Raw genomic sequence first — 15,012 nt, 5'->3', positions numbered from 1 at the left:
ATCTTGAGATAGTCCTTGGCACAAGCTTAGTTAGGAAGCTGGCTTTGATGGATAAACTGCAGACTTCTGACGCACAGTTCATGTGATACTGGACAAATTAACCTCTAAGTTCACTATGTCTGTCTTCTCTTATGTTAAGAGGCATGAGTAATGTGTGACTGACACACATACCTTATCAGGTTTTTTCCAAAACAATTCATGTGAAGTTGCTTTGTAAATTATGCATTGCCATATTTATTGTCATGGGACGACCGTGAAGTCACTGAGATGTACATAGAAAACACTCATCCAGATTTATCCATAGGTAGTAAGTTGTAATTAAGGAACACATATAGTTGCAATAAATGTACAGAATTTTTAAATACCATCTCTCACCACCTCCTCTCTCTATTTGGTCAGTAGATATACAGATGGGCCCAATCAAGTATAGTCAATCTATACCTAATCAGTTCAGTGACCAAGCCACCTCCACCCCACTACCCTTATGTGGATTATTGCAATGGCCTCCTACCTGGTCCCCATGGCTCTGCTCTTGATGTACACACCCCGTGTCCCTCACCCTAACCCCCACTCCTACTTAAAATTTCTTCTCAGCTTAGCAGCCAGAAGAATGATTTTTAAATGTAAGTCAAAACGCATCATTCTTCTGCTCAAAACCTACCAATGGTTTACCAACTCATTCAGCATAAAAGCCACATTTCTTACAAGGCCTATAGGACTTTCCAGAATCTTGTCTCTCATCACTTCTCCACATTGATCTTCCATCATCTCCCACTTGTTTCCTACATTCCTGCCACATTGGCCTCCTCTCTGTTCTTTGTTTCCCTTGGGTCAATTCCCTAAGTTCTCAGTTCCTTGGTTTCCTCATCTTTAAAATGGGCATAATAATAGTAAGAACTTCAGAGGATCATTGTTAGGATTAAATTAGTTAAAATATTTAGAACAATGTTTATACACAGTATTTAAAATATTCAGTATTATATTATTATCATAATTTTCATTACCTTCATCTGATTTTTTCAGAGTCTATAATGATTTGACTCCAGAACTGACAATAACCTCCAAAAGGGTCATATTACCGTGTTGCTTATTTATATGTAGCATCTTTGAGTCCCCACTGCAGATAAATAAAACTCAGAAAATGCGAATACTATAAGGTTTTCCTAGCCCTTGCTGCTATGTCTTATGTGCTCACAGTTTTCCCTGAATTCTCCTTTCTTTATTCTTTGGGGAAAGTTAGGGTTTGTTTGTTTGTTTTCTATTTTCTCTTGTGTTCTTTCTTTCCATTTCATTTTAATGCCATATTCCATTTTGCCTTCATATTTATAATCCAATTTCTCCCAAATTTCACATCCTGCCTTCCACTCTTAGTCTTCAATTCTTTCTACAAATTCACTCTGCCTTCTTACTCTCTCACATGGGAGCAAGGGTGCATTTATTTAAACTCTCTGGAAATCCTATATTTTGGTTGGAAAAGACTGGTTTTCTGGCAGTGGTAAAGATAGAGTAATTCCTTGAAGGAATGCGTGATGGTGCCAGATTGTAATCTGATAAATGGAACTTGAATACAAGGTAAAGATGTGGTCACAAGGAAAACAAAGACTCACTCACTGGTCCAGGGTAATGGGTCAGAATAAGTCCAGCATCTAGGCTGACTTGAATATAAGTTTCAAACCACAGCTCCATTGGTCCTTATGTTTTCTCTGCCTGGGAGGGAGACTGGAGTTAGGTAGGGACTAAGCCTACAGGTAGCATTAAAGCATCCCAAAGTGTGGGATAATTAGGACTGGGGAAGGTAGTGAGTGCTAAGAAGGACAAGGTGGTAAAACTGAACAGGACCCTGTGGGACCTGCCCAGGGACAGATCCCCCTATGTTCCCCACCTCCTATTTGTAAAAAAGCTTCAGCTTCTTAGCCTTCCAAAGGGCAGATTTAATCAGAGAAGTGAAAAAATACAGAAACAAAAGAAAAAAGTCAAGAAAGACAAAATAATAATAGTTTAGCCACAAAACAAATTCAAAGACATAAGTTCATCCTCAAAGGCTATAGATAATATCCTGAGCCATATCCTTAATTTTTTTTGCAGATGCTAAAACCCCTGCCTGGTGGAAGAAACTAATGGCATAATGACCATGAGCACACAGCACTCAGACCACCTGGATCCTGAGGACTGAATATGCTGACCCCAGTAACATCAACCCATTACCTCACCACCAGCCAATCAGAGACTTGTGCATGAACTGATCAGGCCACCTGCAACCCACACCCCTGAACTTGCTTTTAAAATTCCTTCTCTGAAAGCATAAGGGAGTTTGGACATTTTGAGCATAAGCTGCCCAATATCCTTGCTCGGTGCCTTGCAATAAATGCTATACTTTCCTTCACCACAACCTGGTGTCAGTAGATTGGCTTTGCTGCACGTTGGGCAAATGGACCTGAGTTTGGTTCAATAACAGTGGAAGCGGTAGGCCAATACGTTCACTCATTAGCCTTTTCTTGTTTTAATAGGAAGGACAGAGCTGTCTTATTCAATTTATATTTTGTGAAAGAGTTAAGCTTAATAATTTTAATAGATAAGTCTGCATTCACTTTTTAAAAGCACAGTTAAATGGAAAATAGCCTCCCCAGTGGCTCATATCTATAAGAAAACAAATGGTTTGGATCAAAGTACTTTTACCAAAGCACCAGCAACAACCTGTATGAATAAAATTATAAGGACAGAAAGAACAATTCAGAGGAAAGAGCATAGCTTGGGGATAAGTCTTAGAAATTCAAATAAAGTGAGAGGGAAAATTGTGGTATTTAAGGAACCAATATTCTTCTTCTGTTCACTGAGCCAGGCTCCAGTTTTCTTGTTCCAACAATGGACATAGTAATTACCTCAAGAAATGCTATAGGAATTAGAGGAGATAATATAGGGAATATATTCACTGTAATGTCCAGCACATGGATGAGTGCCTATATTAGTTTTCTATTGATATGTAACAAATTACCAAAAACTTAGTGGCTTAAAATCAAACATTTATTATCTCACAATTTTGTCAATCAGAAGCCCAGGCACCGCATCGCTGATTTCTCTGCTCAGGATCTCATGAAGTTAAAAATCAAGGTATTGGCTAATCTGCATTGCCCTCTAGAGACCTGACTAGAAAAGAATTCCTTTTCAAGCTCATTCAAGTTGTTCGCAGAATTCGGATCCTAGCTAGCTTCATCTGGAGATTGTTCTCAGACCTAGAGGCCACTCTTAAGGATGAGGATCACGTAGCCACTTTCATATTCAAAGCCCAAAACAGAGAGGGCTTCCCTGGTGGTGCAGTGGTTGAGAGTCTGCCTGCCGATGCAGGGGACACGGGTTCGTGCCCCGGTCCAGGAAGATCCCACATGCCGCAGAGCGGCTGGACCCGTGAGCCATGGCCACTAAGCCTGTGCATCCGGAGCCTGTGCTCCGCAACGGGAGAGGCCACAACAGTGAGAGGCCCGCATACTGCAAAAAAAAAAAAAAAAAAAAAAGCCCCAAACAGAGAATATTCCTCACATCAAATCTCTCTCATACTTTCAAGCTCTGTGACTTCAGAGAGAGCTTCACCTGATTAGGTCAGTACCTCCAAAATAATCTCCACTTTGGTTACCTCAAAGCCAACTGAGTAGTAACCTAATCACAGGAGTAATATCCCATCATAGTCACAGATCCACCCACACTCAAGGGAAAGAGATTATACAGACAGGTATGAGGGAGGGGGTGAGAGTAGGCAGCCATCTTAGGATTCTGCCTACAGCAGTGCCCGTTAAATGATTGTTATTGTTTTTTGTTACTGAGGTATAAATTAAGTAAACTCCCTAGGTGGGAACAATACTTCTAGCCAATAAGAATTCCATATGGTATGGTGAGGTATTCCATAGAGGTAAAAATTGTGTATAACAGATTCTCATAGGTAAGGATGCCTGGAAATTTTAAGGGGATTAGCACTTCTTAACTTAAGAGGTCTGAGAGGTGACTTAATGCTGACCCAACAACCAACCATATGTGAAATCATATTTGGCTTCAAATCCACTGTGGGCAGGAAAGGAGAAAACATAAACTAGAGCACACAGTTATTATCTGGAGCACACTGGAGGGGAAGATAAAGCTAGGTGTAAAGATTGTAAAACTAAATTTAGTTGGCAAGGGGGCTGTTCAGTCTCTGTGTCTGGAAATCTTCTAAACTAGGGCAAATGATCCTATATTTGAGATGCTTTAGGTAAGGTGCTCCCTGAAACCAAGAGGCAGGCTAAGTATTGTATTCATTTCTTCCAGCCCTAGGACTCTGTACCTAAGGGGGCAACACTCCTATTGAACCAGTGCTCTCCCCAGGATCCATCCCCACATTGAATTGTGTCTGTGATAAAGATTGCTGTTAAGTCAGGATTCCTTGATTAAGACTAGTTAATGTAAACACTGAAAAGCCCAAGTACTATTAATACAGATTTTGTCAGCAATAACAGAAAGAAGAAAGAGCTGTAATAGAATAACAAGAAAAATAAATTCTGATCCTCCTTTCCTCGTCCACCCCTCATATCCCATTTTGTGATATAAGGGTCAGAATTGAGCAGGACTTGGATGTTTTGCTCTCACATGTCATTGTTGTACTGAGCCCTTCCAGGCATGTGCAGAGCTCATGCTCAGGAGATTAACTTCCCAAAGTCAAAATGCTTGACCAGCTTGAAATCTATTTGTGGAATTTATTGTTATTATCATCAATGAACCATGAAAAGTAAATTCCACAAATAAATTTCTAATACCCTCTCCCATCAGGAAATATCTCTAACTTCTTAAAGTGTCCAAGAGTTAAAGAGAGCTGGGAGACATATCATTACATTAGTCTATTTACATATATTCTTTTTCTTTTTTATATCTGGGATTTTCTACATCTGGGATTTTTTTACTTGAGAAAGAGGAATTTTTGTTCTGATTACTGTCAATGTCTCTGGATAATGTGGTTTTATCACCGGGAGCCTTGAACACTTTTCTTTTTAATTTGATAGCAAAGAGAAATATAGTTTCCTTTGACATAACTTGGACAAAAAAAAAAATCCATAAACTAGTAGAACAAGAAGACACTGGATAAAATGAACAATTATGTTTTAAGTGTTCTTTTTTTTTTTCTTTTTTCAGGAAGACAAAAAATCTAATTTGTTCCTCCTGAGAACTTTTAATATTTGGAAAATGAATGGCAACTCTTGATGAACATTGAGAATCATCTTGAAAGGGAAATTTTTATAGTCATTTCATAAATAGGGTGATTGCAGAAGACAAAAGCATATATATATATTTTTTAATTGAAGTATAATTGACATATTAGTTTCAGGAATACAACATAATGATTCAATATTTGCATATACTGCATAACAATCACCAAAATAAGTGTAGTTAACACCCATCACCATACACAGCTACAAAATTTTTTATCTTGTGGTGGGAACTTTTACGAGTAAATATCTTAGCAACTTTCAAATATGCAATACAGTATTATTAACTATAGTCACCATACTGTACTTATTTATTTTGTAACTGGAAGCTTGAACCTTTTGACCCCTTTCACCTATTTCACTCATACCCCAACCCCCTGCCTCTGGCAGCCACCAATCTGTTTTCTGTGTCTATGAGCTTGTTTGTTTGTTTTTACATTCCATATATAAGTGAGATTTTATGTTTTTCTATGTTCTTGATTTTAATGAGGTACATGATTTTCTCCTACCATTGAAAATTCAAGTGTCTGGTCTTGAATTTCAACAAGCATTTATAACTTGTTGATCTACTTATGGAGCTAAAATAATATTCTAACAAACATTGTCCCTGCCTTTAAGTAACTCATTAAAGACTTAAAGAAAATGGAACATTAATGTGAACATGATAGTAAGAATTTGTGAACACTGAGGAAAAGGCTCTAGATAAATGATCCAACAACAAAAGAAAGATTATGAATATACCTCAGACTAATGATTGACTGGGTATTCTGGGAATACATTTTGGGGGACAGTGGGTTCCAAAGGAAAACTAACACTGGTTAAACATCTACAGTCTGTAAAGTCTCTTTTACTTAGACCGTCTCACTTAATGGAAAGATGGTGGAGAGAAGGAATGTTTATTGAGAGTCAGTGATGTATAGACACATTGAGAGGTACTGTCCAGGTACCATCTCAGGTGTCACCAATTTCTTACAATGATCCTGTAAGTATCATTGGTTTTACAGATATTCTCCCAGAGCCTCAAAGTCTTTGACTTATTGGCTCTGATTACTATTGCTGTATAAGAATTTGCCCAAATTTAAGAGTTTAAAACAACTTTTCTCTCTCTCTCCAGATTTGTTGGTCAAGAATTTGGAAAGAAATTGGCTGGCCAATTCTCACTTAGTCTCTCAGGTGGTAGCAGCCAGAAGGCAGTGGAGCTTCAGTCCTTTGGCTTCAGTCCTGGACTTCCCAGGTGGCTCACCTGTATGACTGGCAGAGGCTACTGGCTATCAGCTGAGAGCTCAGAGAGGACCGTTGACAAGAACACCTATATATAGCCTCTCTAAGCATGGTGGTCTCAATATAACTAGACTTCTTCCACGATAACTGGCTTCCCCCAAAATAAATGTTCCACAGGACTAGGTAGAAGCTACATGGCCTTTTCTGACTAGTCTCAAGAAACACTAGCATCACTTCTGCCATATTCTGTTGGTTGAAGCAATCAGAAGCCCACCAAGACTCCAGAGAAGGGGACGTAAACCCTATTCTTAATGAAACAAATGTCAAAATATGTGAAGGCCATGTTTTAAAATTGCCATTCTTGCTCAGAAACAGCCAGTAAGAGCCCACTGAAATGAATTATAAAAAGTAAAACCTCTGAGTGCAACTCAGGGTGTATAGTGAAAGGGTTTTTAAGTTTGCAACTAATAGAAATTTAATGCTAGTAAGGGTGAGACTAAAAGAGGTTATAGGTTTGTGAACCAGATCACAGGAAAAGCAGGATGAATCTGGCTCTAGTCAAGTGGTACCCAGTACCAATGTGGAAGCTTTATCCTTAAACTGCATCTGTGTCTCTGTGCATGCTGGTTGTTTGTCATGTTCTGTAGACCACTATCTTCACAATACTCCCGGCACCAGCCAGAAGGAAGGGACTCCTGCTCCTTGGCTCAAATTTGAAATATTTTAGAGAATGATTCAGGAACCCAATTTCTGTCACATATACACACCTGTTCAATCCCTATGGCAGGTCCTATTTGAGTCATGTGGTTAGAACAATCATTACTAGAAGACTGAGAGGTGGATGGAATGGGAAGAAAATTTTCACTGTATAGGAATCAAGAGAGCTTACAGTAATTAGTGAGCTACCAAATTATTTTGCTGAGAACTGCTTTGGGAAACTTCTGTAAACCTTGTCCAGAAAGGAATCAGTCTTCAGTTCTCAGTAAGCCTTTTGTTGTCCAGAGAATTCCTGGAAAAACAGAGTGAGAGGTTGATTTAGCTGGTAGAGTAACAGCCAGAAGGGAGAGCTGATGGACAGCCTTCACTGTCTTCATCTACAAAGCCTACAAATCGCCTATCAGGTATTTTCACTTGATTATCTCATTTATCCACACATCAGCTAAGCTCTATAGGGCAGGTTTTATCTTCACTTTTCAGATAAGAAACCTGAGACCCAGGGATTTTAAATGACTTAATCCCAGTCACACAAGGAATGAATGCCAGAGCTAGGCTTTAAACACGGATTCCCCCTCCTAGTCCAGTACACATTCCATGTTGCCACAGATTCTCCTGATGTACAACTTCAGACTCTTTTATGGCACAATAGATGGAAAACGTCTCCTCTACTGGAGGGTCCAACCACTCAACTATTTAATCTTGGAGTAGCTGCCAATTAAAGGAATGATTGGCCTCTATAGACTAGATCAAACCTGCCATTTTTACGGATGTAATTTATAAAAGTAAATTTCTCTTGCCAAGATTATCTTTCTCAAATATGTAGACACTGTCTACAGCTTCCCATCACACACGTGCTAGAGTCCACCTCCCTTAGCAAGGTATACAAAGCCCTTTATCATCTGATTATAACCCACCATCAAGCTTGTTCTCTTATCCTCACCTCACCCTCTTCAATAGGCCAATCACACAATCTAACTCTCAAAGAAAACTCAAGGCTTTCTCTATATACCCTGTCAACTTCCTCAGCTCTGCCACCTAGGAAAAAGGCCTCTTTATAAGTCAAAAATTGAATGGACTTCCAGGACAAACATTGGACACCAGGCTTTCAGAGAGGTCTTCTAGTAGGAAGAGTAAGAATTTTACTACCACGACTGAAGGCAATGCTTTCTTGGCTCTTGTGGATTGCTTTACCTTCTCATTTATTTTTTTTGTTCACATTTGACTAAGATGGTAGGATGTCTGCTGCCCAGAATGGACACCTGAAAGGCCTAATAGGACCAGAAGAGAATCTAGGAGAGAAGGCATGGAGAACATATCTTAAGCCAGCTTTTTCTAGGTCTCACAGAAACATAAATAAGTACACATTTCTTTCTCCATTCTTTTGCCTTTTCTTTTCTCACAATAAGAGTGGTAAGATTCAGAGGACCAAGATCAGGGTATAAGCCTAAAGGGAAGAGCCTGAGTTGAGGTTATTCTGTCCTATTCTAGTTATATACTCTGCTAAAGGGTCAAAAGGAGTCCCATAGATGTTTGCAAACAGAAGAGCTCAAGAGGTTTGGAAACCACAGAGGGTAGTGAGGGCCAATGTAGAACTAGAAATACAACAGGTTTTTATTTTCGAATGTCCTATGTGCATAAATGGAAAATACAGAAACAGTTGGATGTTTTAAAAAAGAAAGTGTAGCAAAGAAATATTCAGCAGCTTTGATTCATGGATTGTTTATGATTCCAGACACCCAGTGCTTCGGTGGGGGTCCCAGAATGTACTCCAAATCTGATATGTGTGTGACTCATAAATGTTTATTGGATATACGAATCTACAAATATCAAATAAATAAAATGCATTAGCCTCAACTTCTTTTGCCTGGTTCCCAAGAAAACCAGATTTGGTCAGCTGGGTTCCATGGCAAGGTGAGGAACTGGCCTTGGGCAGACTTCACAAGATATCTGTAGCTCCTGAAGTCAGATGTGGTTGGCTCAGGAACACTTTGTAGGTTCTTAGATCCTTGGCTAAAAATGAAACTAAGACGTCCTGAAAACTTTCTATGCCCAAATTAAGAAAAAATCTCTAAAAGACACTTCTTTTGCTTGTGAAAACACAATGAAAAGAATATATAACCACTTTTGCTTCCACAGGTTGTATAAAAATATAGGTTATATATTGTTTTCCTTTTGAAAGATTTCTTAAGAATCAAATGATTGAAAAGTGATTGACGGCAACTTTGATATAAACATAACTGTCATTGAGGATTTCTTAAACTCAAGTGATTTTATAAAAATTTCAGTCCATGAATCTATAAGAGTTTTGGTTTGGTTAACATAGCCACACTAATCATCTGCCAAACTATGAAGTTTTTCTTTGGTGTTCCAAATCTCCCTTTTCTGCAACCACTTTCCTTCTTATTTCCCTCCTCTATCACTGCAGGCCCATCCTTCACTGGGAAGAAACTGTTCCAATTAAACTCACACACAGAAATGATGATAATGATGATGATGATGACAATGGTAACACCTACTATTTATTTAGTGCTAACCATTGACATGTTATTTCCTCAAAACTTACGAGCCAGGTTAGGCTTTACCTGCACTATTTCACTTAATCCTCTCTACCCTATGAGATCAATATTCTATTTTTCCATTTTACAGGTGATAAAATTGACACTACCAAATGGAAATGATTTGTAAAAAGTCCCACAGCTGGTGAGTGGTAGAGCTGAAATTCAGTCTCCTATTTATATGATTTCTGAGTCCATTTCCTTTATTATTCTAATAAAAGTAATAATGAGCTGCTAAATTCACTTGTTACCTGTCCTTGCAATTCTTTCATTTTAAAAGAGAACCAGCAGTAGAAAGTGGTACTAAATAGAAAGTTAAGAATTAGAATAGGTATGGCTCCTAGCATGAGTAATTGGCTAGTAGTGCAGAAAATATTTTCAAATTGCTGAGAAAGTACTTTCAAGAATCTCCCAAATCACAAATCACACCACATAGAGAAATTTTCTGCACTTTGTGACTGAAATGGGGATTAAGAGACCCAAATGATAGCTCCAGTTATGCTATTACCTAGATCCAGGCTTTAAGTGTCTCATCTATAAAATGAAACGGGAGACTAGATCACCTACAGGGATTGTTTCAGCCCCAACACCCCATTTTTGAAGGCTTGATTGCATATTGAATGTATATAGGGAACCAATCTTAGGGTTATTTGGTAGTACTAAAATCCTTGTTTCTTTTCCTTTCAGAACTCTAGTTTCTCAGCCTTATATAAGTCTTCTCTGAGGTGAAAGATGTCCTGTAAAACACAGTGAAGGCAATTCTTCAGTGAATGTTATTACAAATTACAGTCCTGAAACTAATTCATCTCGCAACTGACTTTCCTAGGAATTGGTAGTGAAGACTTACTGTGGTTTCCAGCCCCTTTCATCTTCAAAGATCTTACTAAAACATCTAATTAATCTTCAAAATGTCACTAAGGTAGGCACAATCCAAGTGCTTCTCTTGCATTCCTGTCATATCTGCTTGTCAATCATATTCTTGGAATGATGGCCTCAGAGGATACCTGAGAGATTTTTTAGTTGAAAATCACATCTGGTGCTTGATTCTCACAAACGTTAATTCTTACAAATTGCTCATACAGTGTAGTGGATAATTTGGGGATATCTTCTCAGCACAAGGACCAAGAATTTCCTCCTCTGTCCATAAGTTGTCGTCCAAACCAAGTAGAACCTCAAGTAGCTAGGTGAGTACAACATGACTCCTTACCTAGTTGATGTTGATTGGACTTAGGTTGAACATCTCCAGCAAGCTGAGCCAGACTATCCTCCTCCATAACAAAGTATGGGCATGAAGCTACTACAGCCTCAGTCTGGACTGGTTTCTTGAAAGGAGTTGATAATCTTGGAAGTGGTAGTAAATCTACCTTCCTCTGTGAGCCAATCTGAAAAAGTAGAAAAAATGAAGCAGATGTGCAATAAGGAAGAGAGATGTAATACAGAGAGAAGAGTACTCCCTGAGTTTCCCCTTGTTTTTCATTTACTGGTTACAACTCATGCCCGAACCTCTGAATTTGTGTCAAATTAGTATCTTCACTTGTATCTCTAGTCTATGCTTGAAAAACTCTAGTAACAAATGAGTCACTAGATTTTTTCCTACCATCTCTCACAACTTCTTGTTCTTTCTTTCTGAAACTCTTTGGGTCCAGAGTATGACTTTTGTTTCTCTTCCTCCAGTTGGAGTGAGGTAGAAGAAGAGATAGGGGGAAAGGAACTGATTATTTCTCTCTATTTCAGCTGGCTTCTTTTGAATTCATATTTCGCTGATAGAACATTGTTTCTTGTCTCTTTTCCAGAAAGACTGTCACAGAATTATATCTATTCTCTGCAGTATTGTAATAGGAAATATAACAACATAAACCCACAGCCTAACTGATTTCCAGGTAGGCATAAAAGTAGAAAGAATATAAATTTTAAAATAGCAATGAATGCTAATATTTTCTCACATATCCAAATTTATGCTTTGGCCTTTCTACTTAATTGACTCAATCCTTTATGATTTTAGGTTGTGCCCCACCATGTCTTAAAATTGTGGACTGTCAGACTAAATCAAAATAAGAACATTACTTAAAGTGTGCACAACTATAAATAATCCCTTTCTGAGTCCCCTGTCTGATGCAACTTGGAAATGGCTATCAATAAAACATGAAGAATGGGTCTGCAATTGATAGCACTGACACTTTAATGGAGTCTGGAAATTTAGTGATTCACCCATGGTTAGGTGTTGAAATGTCCTTTTGCCTGACCTGAAGTGAATTGTTTCCTCCATCCCTGCTTTACTACCTTGACACCCACCTTATCTCTAAAGGTGGCCTAGGAGACTAGGTCTGGGTGTTACCACTGTAGGAAGGGACTGGGTAGCATGTAAATAAAGGATGTCAGGAAAAGTAGGGGATGTGTGGAGGGAAGCATTAAAGAAAATGGGCCTCTGGAGCCAAATTGAAATTCAACCTCTGTCATGGTTGTGCCCTGCCCTGGAGCATGGGGATGGACATCAGAGCTTTGCTGTTTCCTACATCTGTCTGAGATAGTCATCTTGTACCAGGCAATAGAGACCCGAGCCCACTCATGTGGATAGTGAAATGCTCCTTAAAAAGACACAAGGTAAGAAATTTATCTATAAACTCCCCCTCAGAATGTACTCACTAGCTGATTTGGCATTATGACATTTCATTCACTTGCTCAGCTCATCAAAAACATTTTTCTACAATGAGCACCTACTATGGGCACTATTGGCATATTATTTATATATCTCATAGTAGTTCTTAAAGTGTGGTTCCTGTATCAGCAGCATTCCCATTGTCTGGAATTTGTTAGAAATGCAAATTATTGTGACCCACTTACGAAATTTGGGGTTTGGGGTTGAGTAATCTGTGTTTCAACCAACCCTTCAGGCAATCTTGATGTCCACTAAAGTTGGGGAACCACTGCACTGCTCTAGAGACCATCAATTTCAGGCAGGAAATCTATTTAATCCAATCCCTCGAAATAATATGCTTCCTCCTTAGCAGTGCAATGATGAACTATAATTTTAGCTTCAGGCAAAAGTTAAAATCAATAAATTGATTCAGTCTTTATTTAAAATTTAGATAATTTGTTCACCATAAAAATTTTGCCTTAGTTTTGATTTTTAAAAATATTTGTCTTGGGGACTTCCCTAGAGGTCCAGTGGTTAAGACTTTGTACTTCCCCTGAAGGGGCTGCAGATTTGATCCCTGGTCAGGGAACTAAGATCCTGCATGCCGCAAGGCACAGCCAAAAAAAAGAAAAGGCTAACATAGCTGGATGTATGAATAAAGGCCTGTTGGTATCTTAAAAAAATTTTTTTAATAAAAATATTTGCCTTAATTACTGAGTTTTATTGGTGATCCCCTAAATTTTGTCCCTGGAGTGAATGCCTCGCTTGTATACCCTAGCTCTGGCCCTTGAGAAGATTTTCACATCCAGGAGAAAGAACAGACCTTCAGAGCAGTCAACTTAATGCTACCTGGATTGTGGAGGAGACCAGGACAGTCATTCTGGAAGTGGGCTTGGGGGCCTCGCACCTCAGCTGCACAACAGAGGATCTTGTACACGCAAACTTCAGAAAGCTCTCACTGAGGGTGGTCAGGGTGGAAATTTTGTAGAATTGCAAGCTTGGGAGATTTTTTTTTTTTCAAACACCTTTTTTTCTGTTTGATTCAACTAATCACCATGTGTTGTCATGTTTCTTTTGTCTTTTGTTGTTGTTGTTGTTGGAGTATAGTTGCTTTATAATGTTGTGTTAGTTTCTACTGTACAGAAAATTGAATCAGCTATATGTATGTATGTATATATATATATATCCCCTCTTTTTTGGATTTCCTTCCCATTTAGGTAACCACAGGGCACTGAGTACAGTTCCCTGTGCTATACAGTAGGTTCTCATTAGTTATCTATTTTATACATAGTATCAATAGGGTATATATGTCAATCCCCATCTCCCAATTCATCCCACTCCCCTTCCCCCTTGGTATCCATATGTTTGTTCTCTATGTCTGTGTCTCCATTTCTGCTTTGCAAATAAGAACATCTATACCATTTTTTTAGATTCCACATATATGCATTAGTTTACAATATTTGTTTTTCTCTTTCTGACTTACTTCACTCTGTATGTCAGACTCTAGGCCCATCCACGTCTCTACAAATGACCCAATTTCATTCCTTTTAATGACTGAGTAATATTCCATTGTATATATATATGCCATATCTTCTTTATCCATTCCTCTGTTGATGGACATTTAGATTGTTTCCATTACCTGGCTATTGTAAATAGTGCTGCATGTGTCTTTTTGAATTATGATTTTCTCTGGGTATATGCCCAGGAGTGGGATTGCTGGGTCATATGGTAGCTACAGCAATCAAGACAGTTTGGTACTGGCACAAAAACAGAAATATAGATCACTGGAACAGGATAGAAACTACAGAGATAAACCTACACACATATGGTCACTTAATTTATGACAAAGGAGGCAAGAATATACAATGGAGAAAAGACAGCCTATTCAATAAATGGTGCTGGGAAAACTGGACAGCTACATGTAAAAGAATAAAATTAGAACACTGCCTAACACCATAAACAAAAATAAACTCAAAGTGGATTAAAGACCTAAATGTAAGGCCAGACACTCTAAAACTCTTAGTGGAAAACATAGGCAGAACATTCTTTGACATAAATTGCAGCAAGATCTGTTTTTGACCCACCTCCTAGAGTAATGAAAATAAAACCAAAAATAAACAAATGGGACCTAATTAAATTCAAAACCTTTTGCACAGCAAAAGAAACCATAAACAAGGTGAAACAACAACCTTCAGCATGGGAGAAGCAAACGATATTTGCAAATGTGGTTGCAAAACAACAGTTGCAAACGAAGCAACTGACAAGGAATTAATCCCCAAAATATAAAAACAGCTCCTGCAGCTCAATATCAACAAAACAAACAACCCAATCAAAACTGTGTGGAAGACCTAAATAGACATTTCTCCAAAGAAGACATACAGATGGCCAAGAGGCACATGAAAAGATGCTCAACATCACTAATTATTAGAGAAATGCAAATCAGAACTGCAATGAGGTATTACCTCACACTGGTCAGAATGGCCACCATCAAAAAATCTACAAACAATAAATACTGGATAGGGTGTGGAGAAAAGGGAACCCTTTTGCACTGTTGGTGGGAATGTATTCAATAAATTGATACAACAGCTATGGAAAACAATATGGAGGTTCCTTGGGAGATTTTTTTTTTTTTTTGAATTGCCAAACAAAGATTTATTTG

Source organism: Phocoena sinus, chromosome 8 (assembly GCF_008692025.1).
Source record: "Phocoena sinus isolate mPhoSin1 chromosome 8, mPhoSin1.pri, whole genome shotgun sequence".
NCBI lineage: Eukaryota > Metazoa > Chordata > Mammalia > Artiodactyla > Phocoenidae > Phocoena > Phocoena sinus.
Note: the sequence above shows the minus strand (reverse complement) of the source record.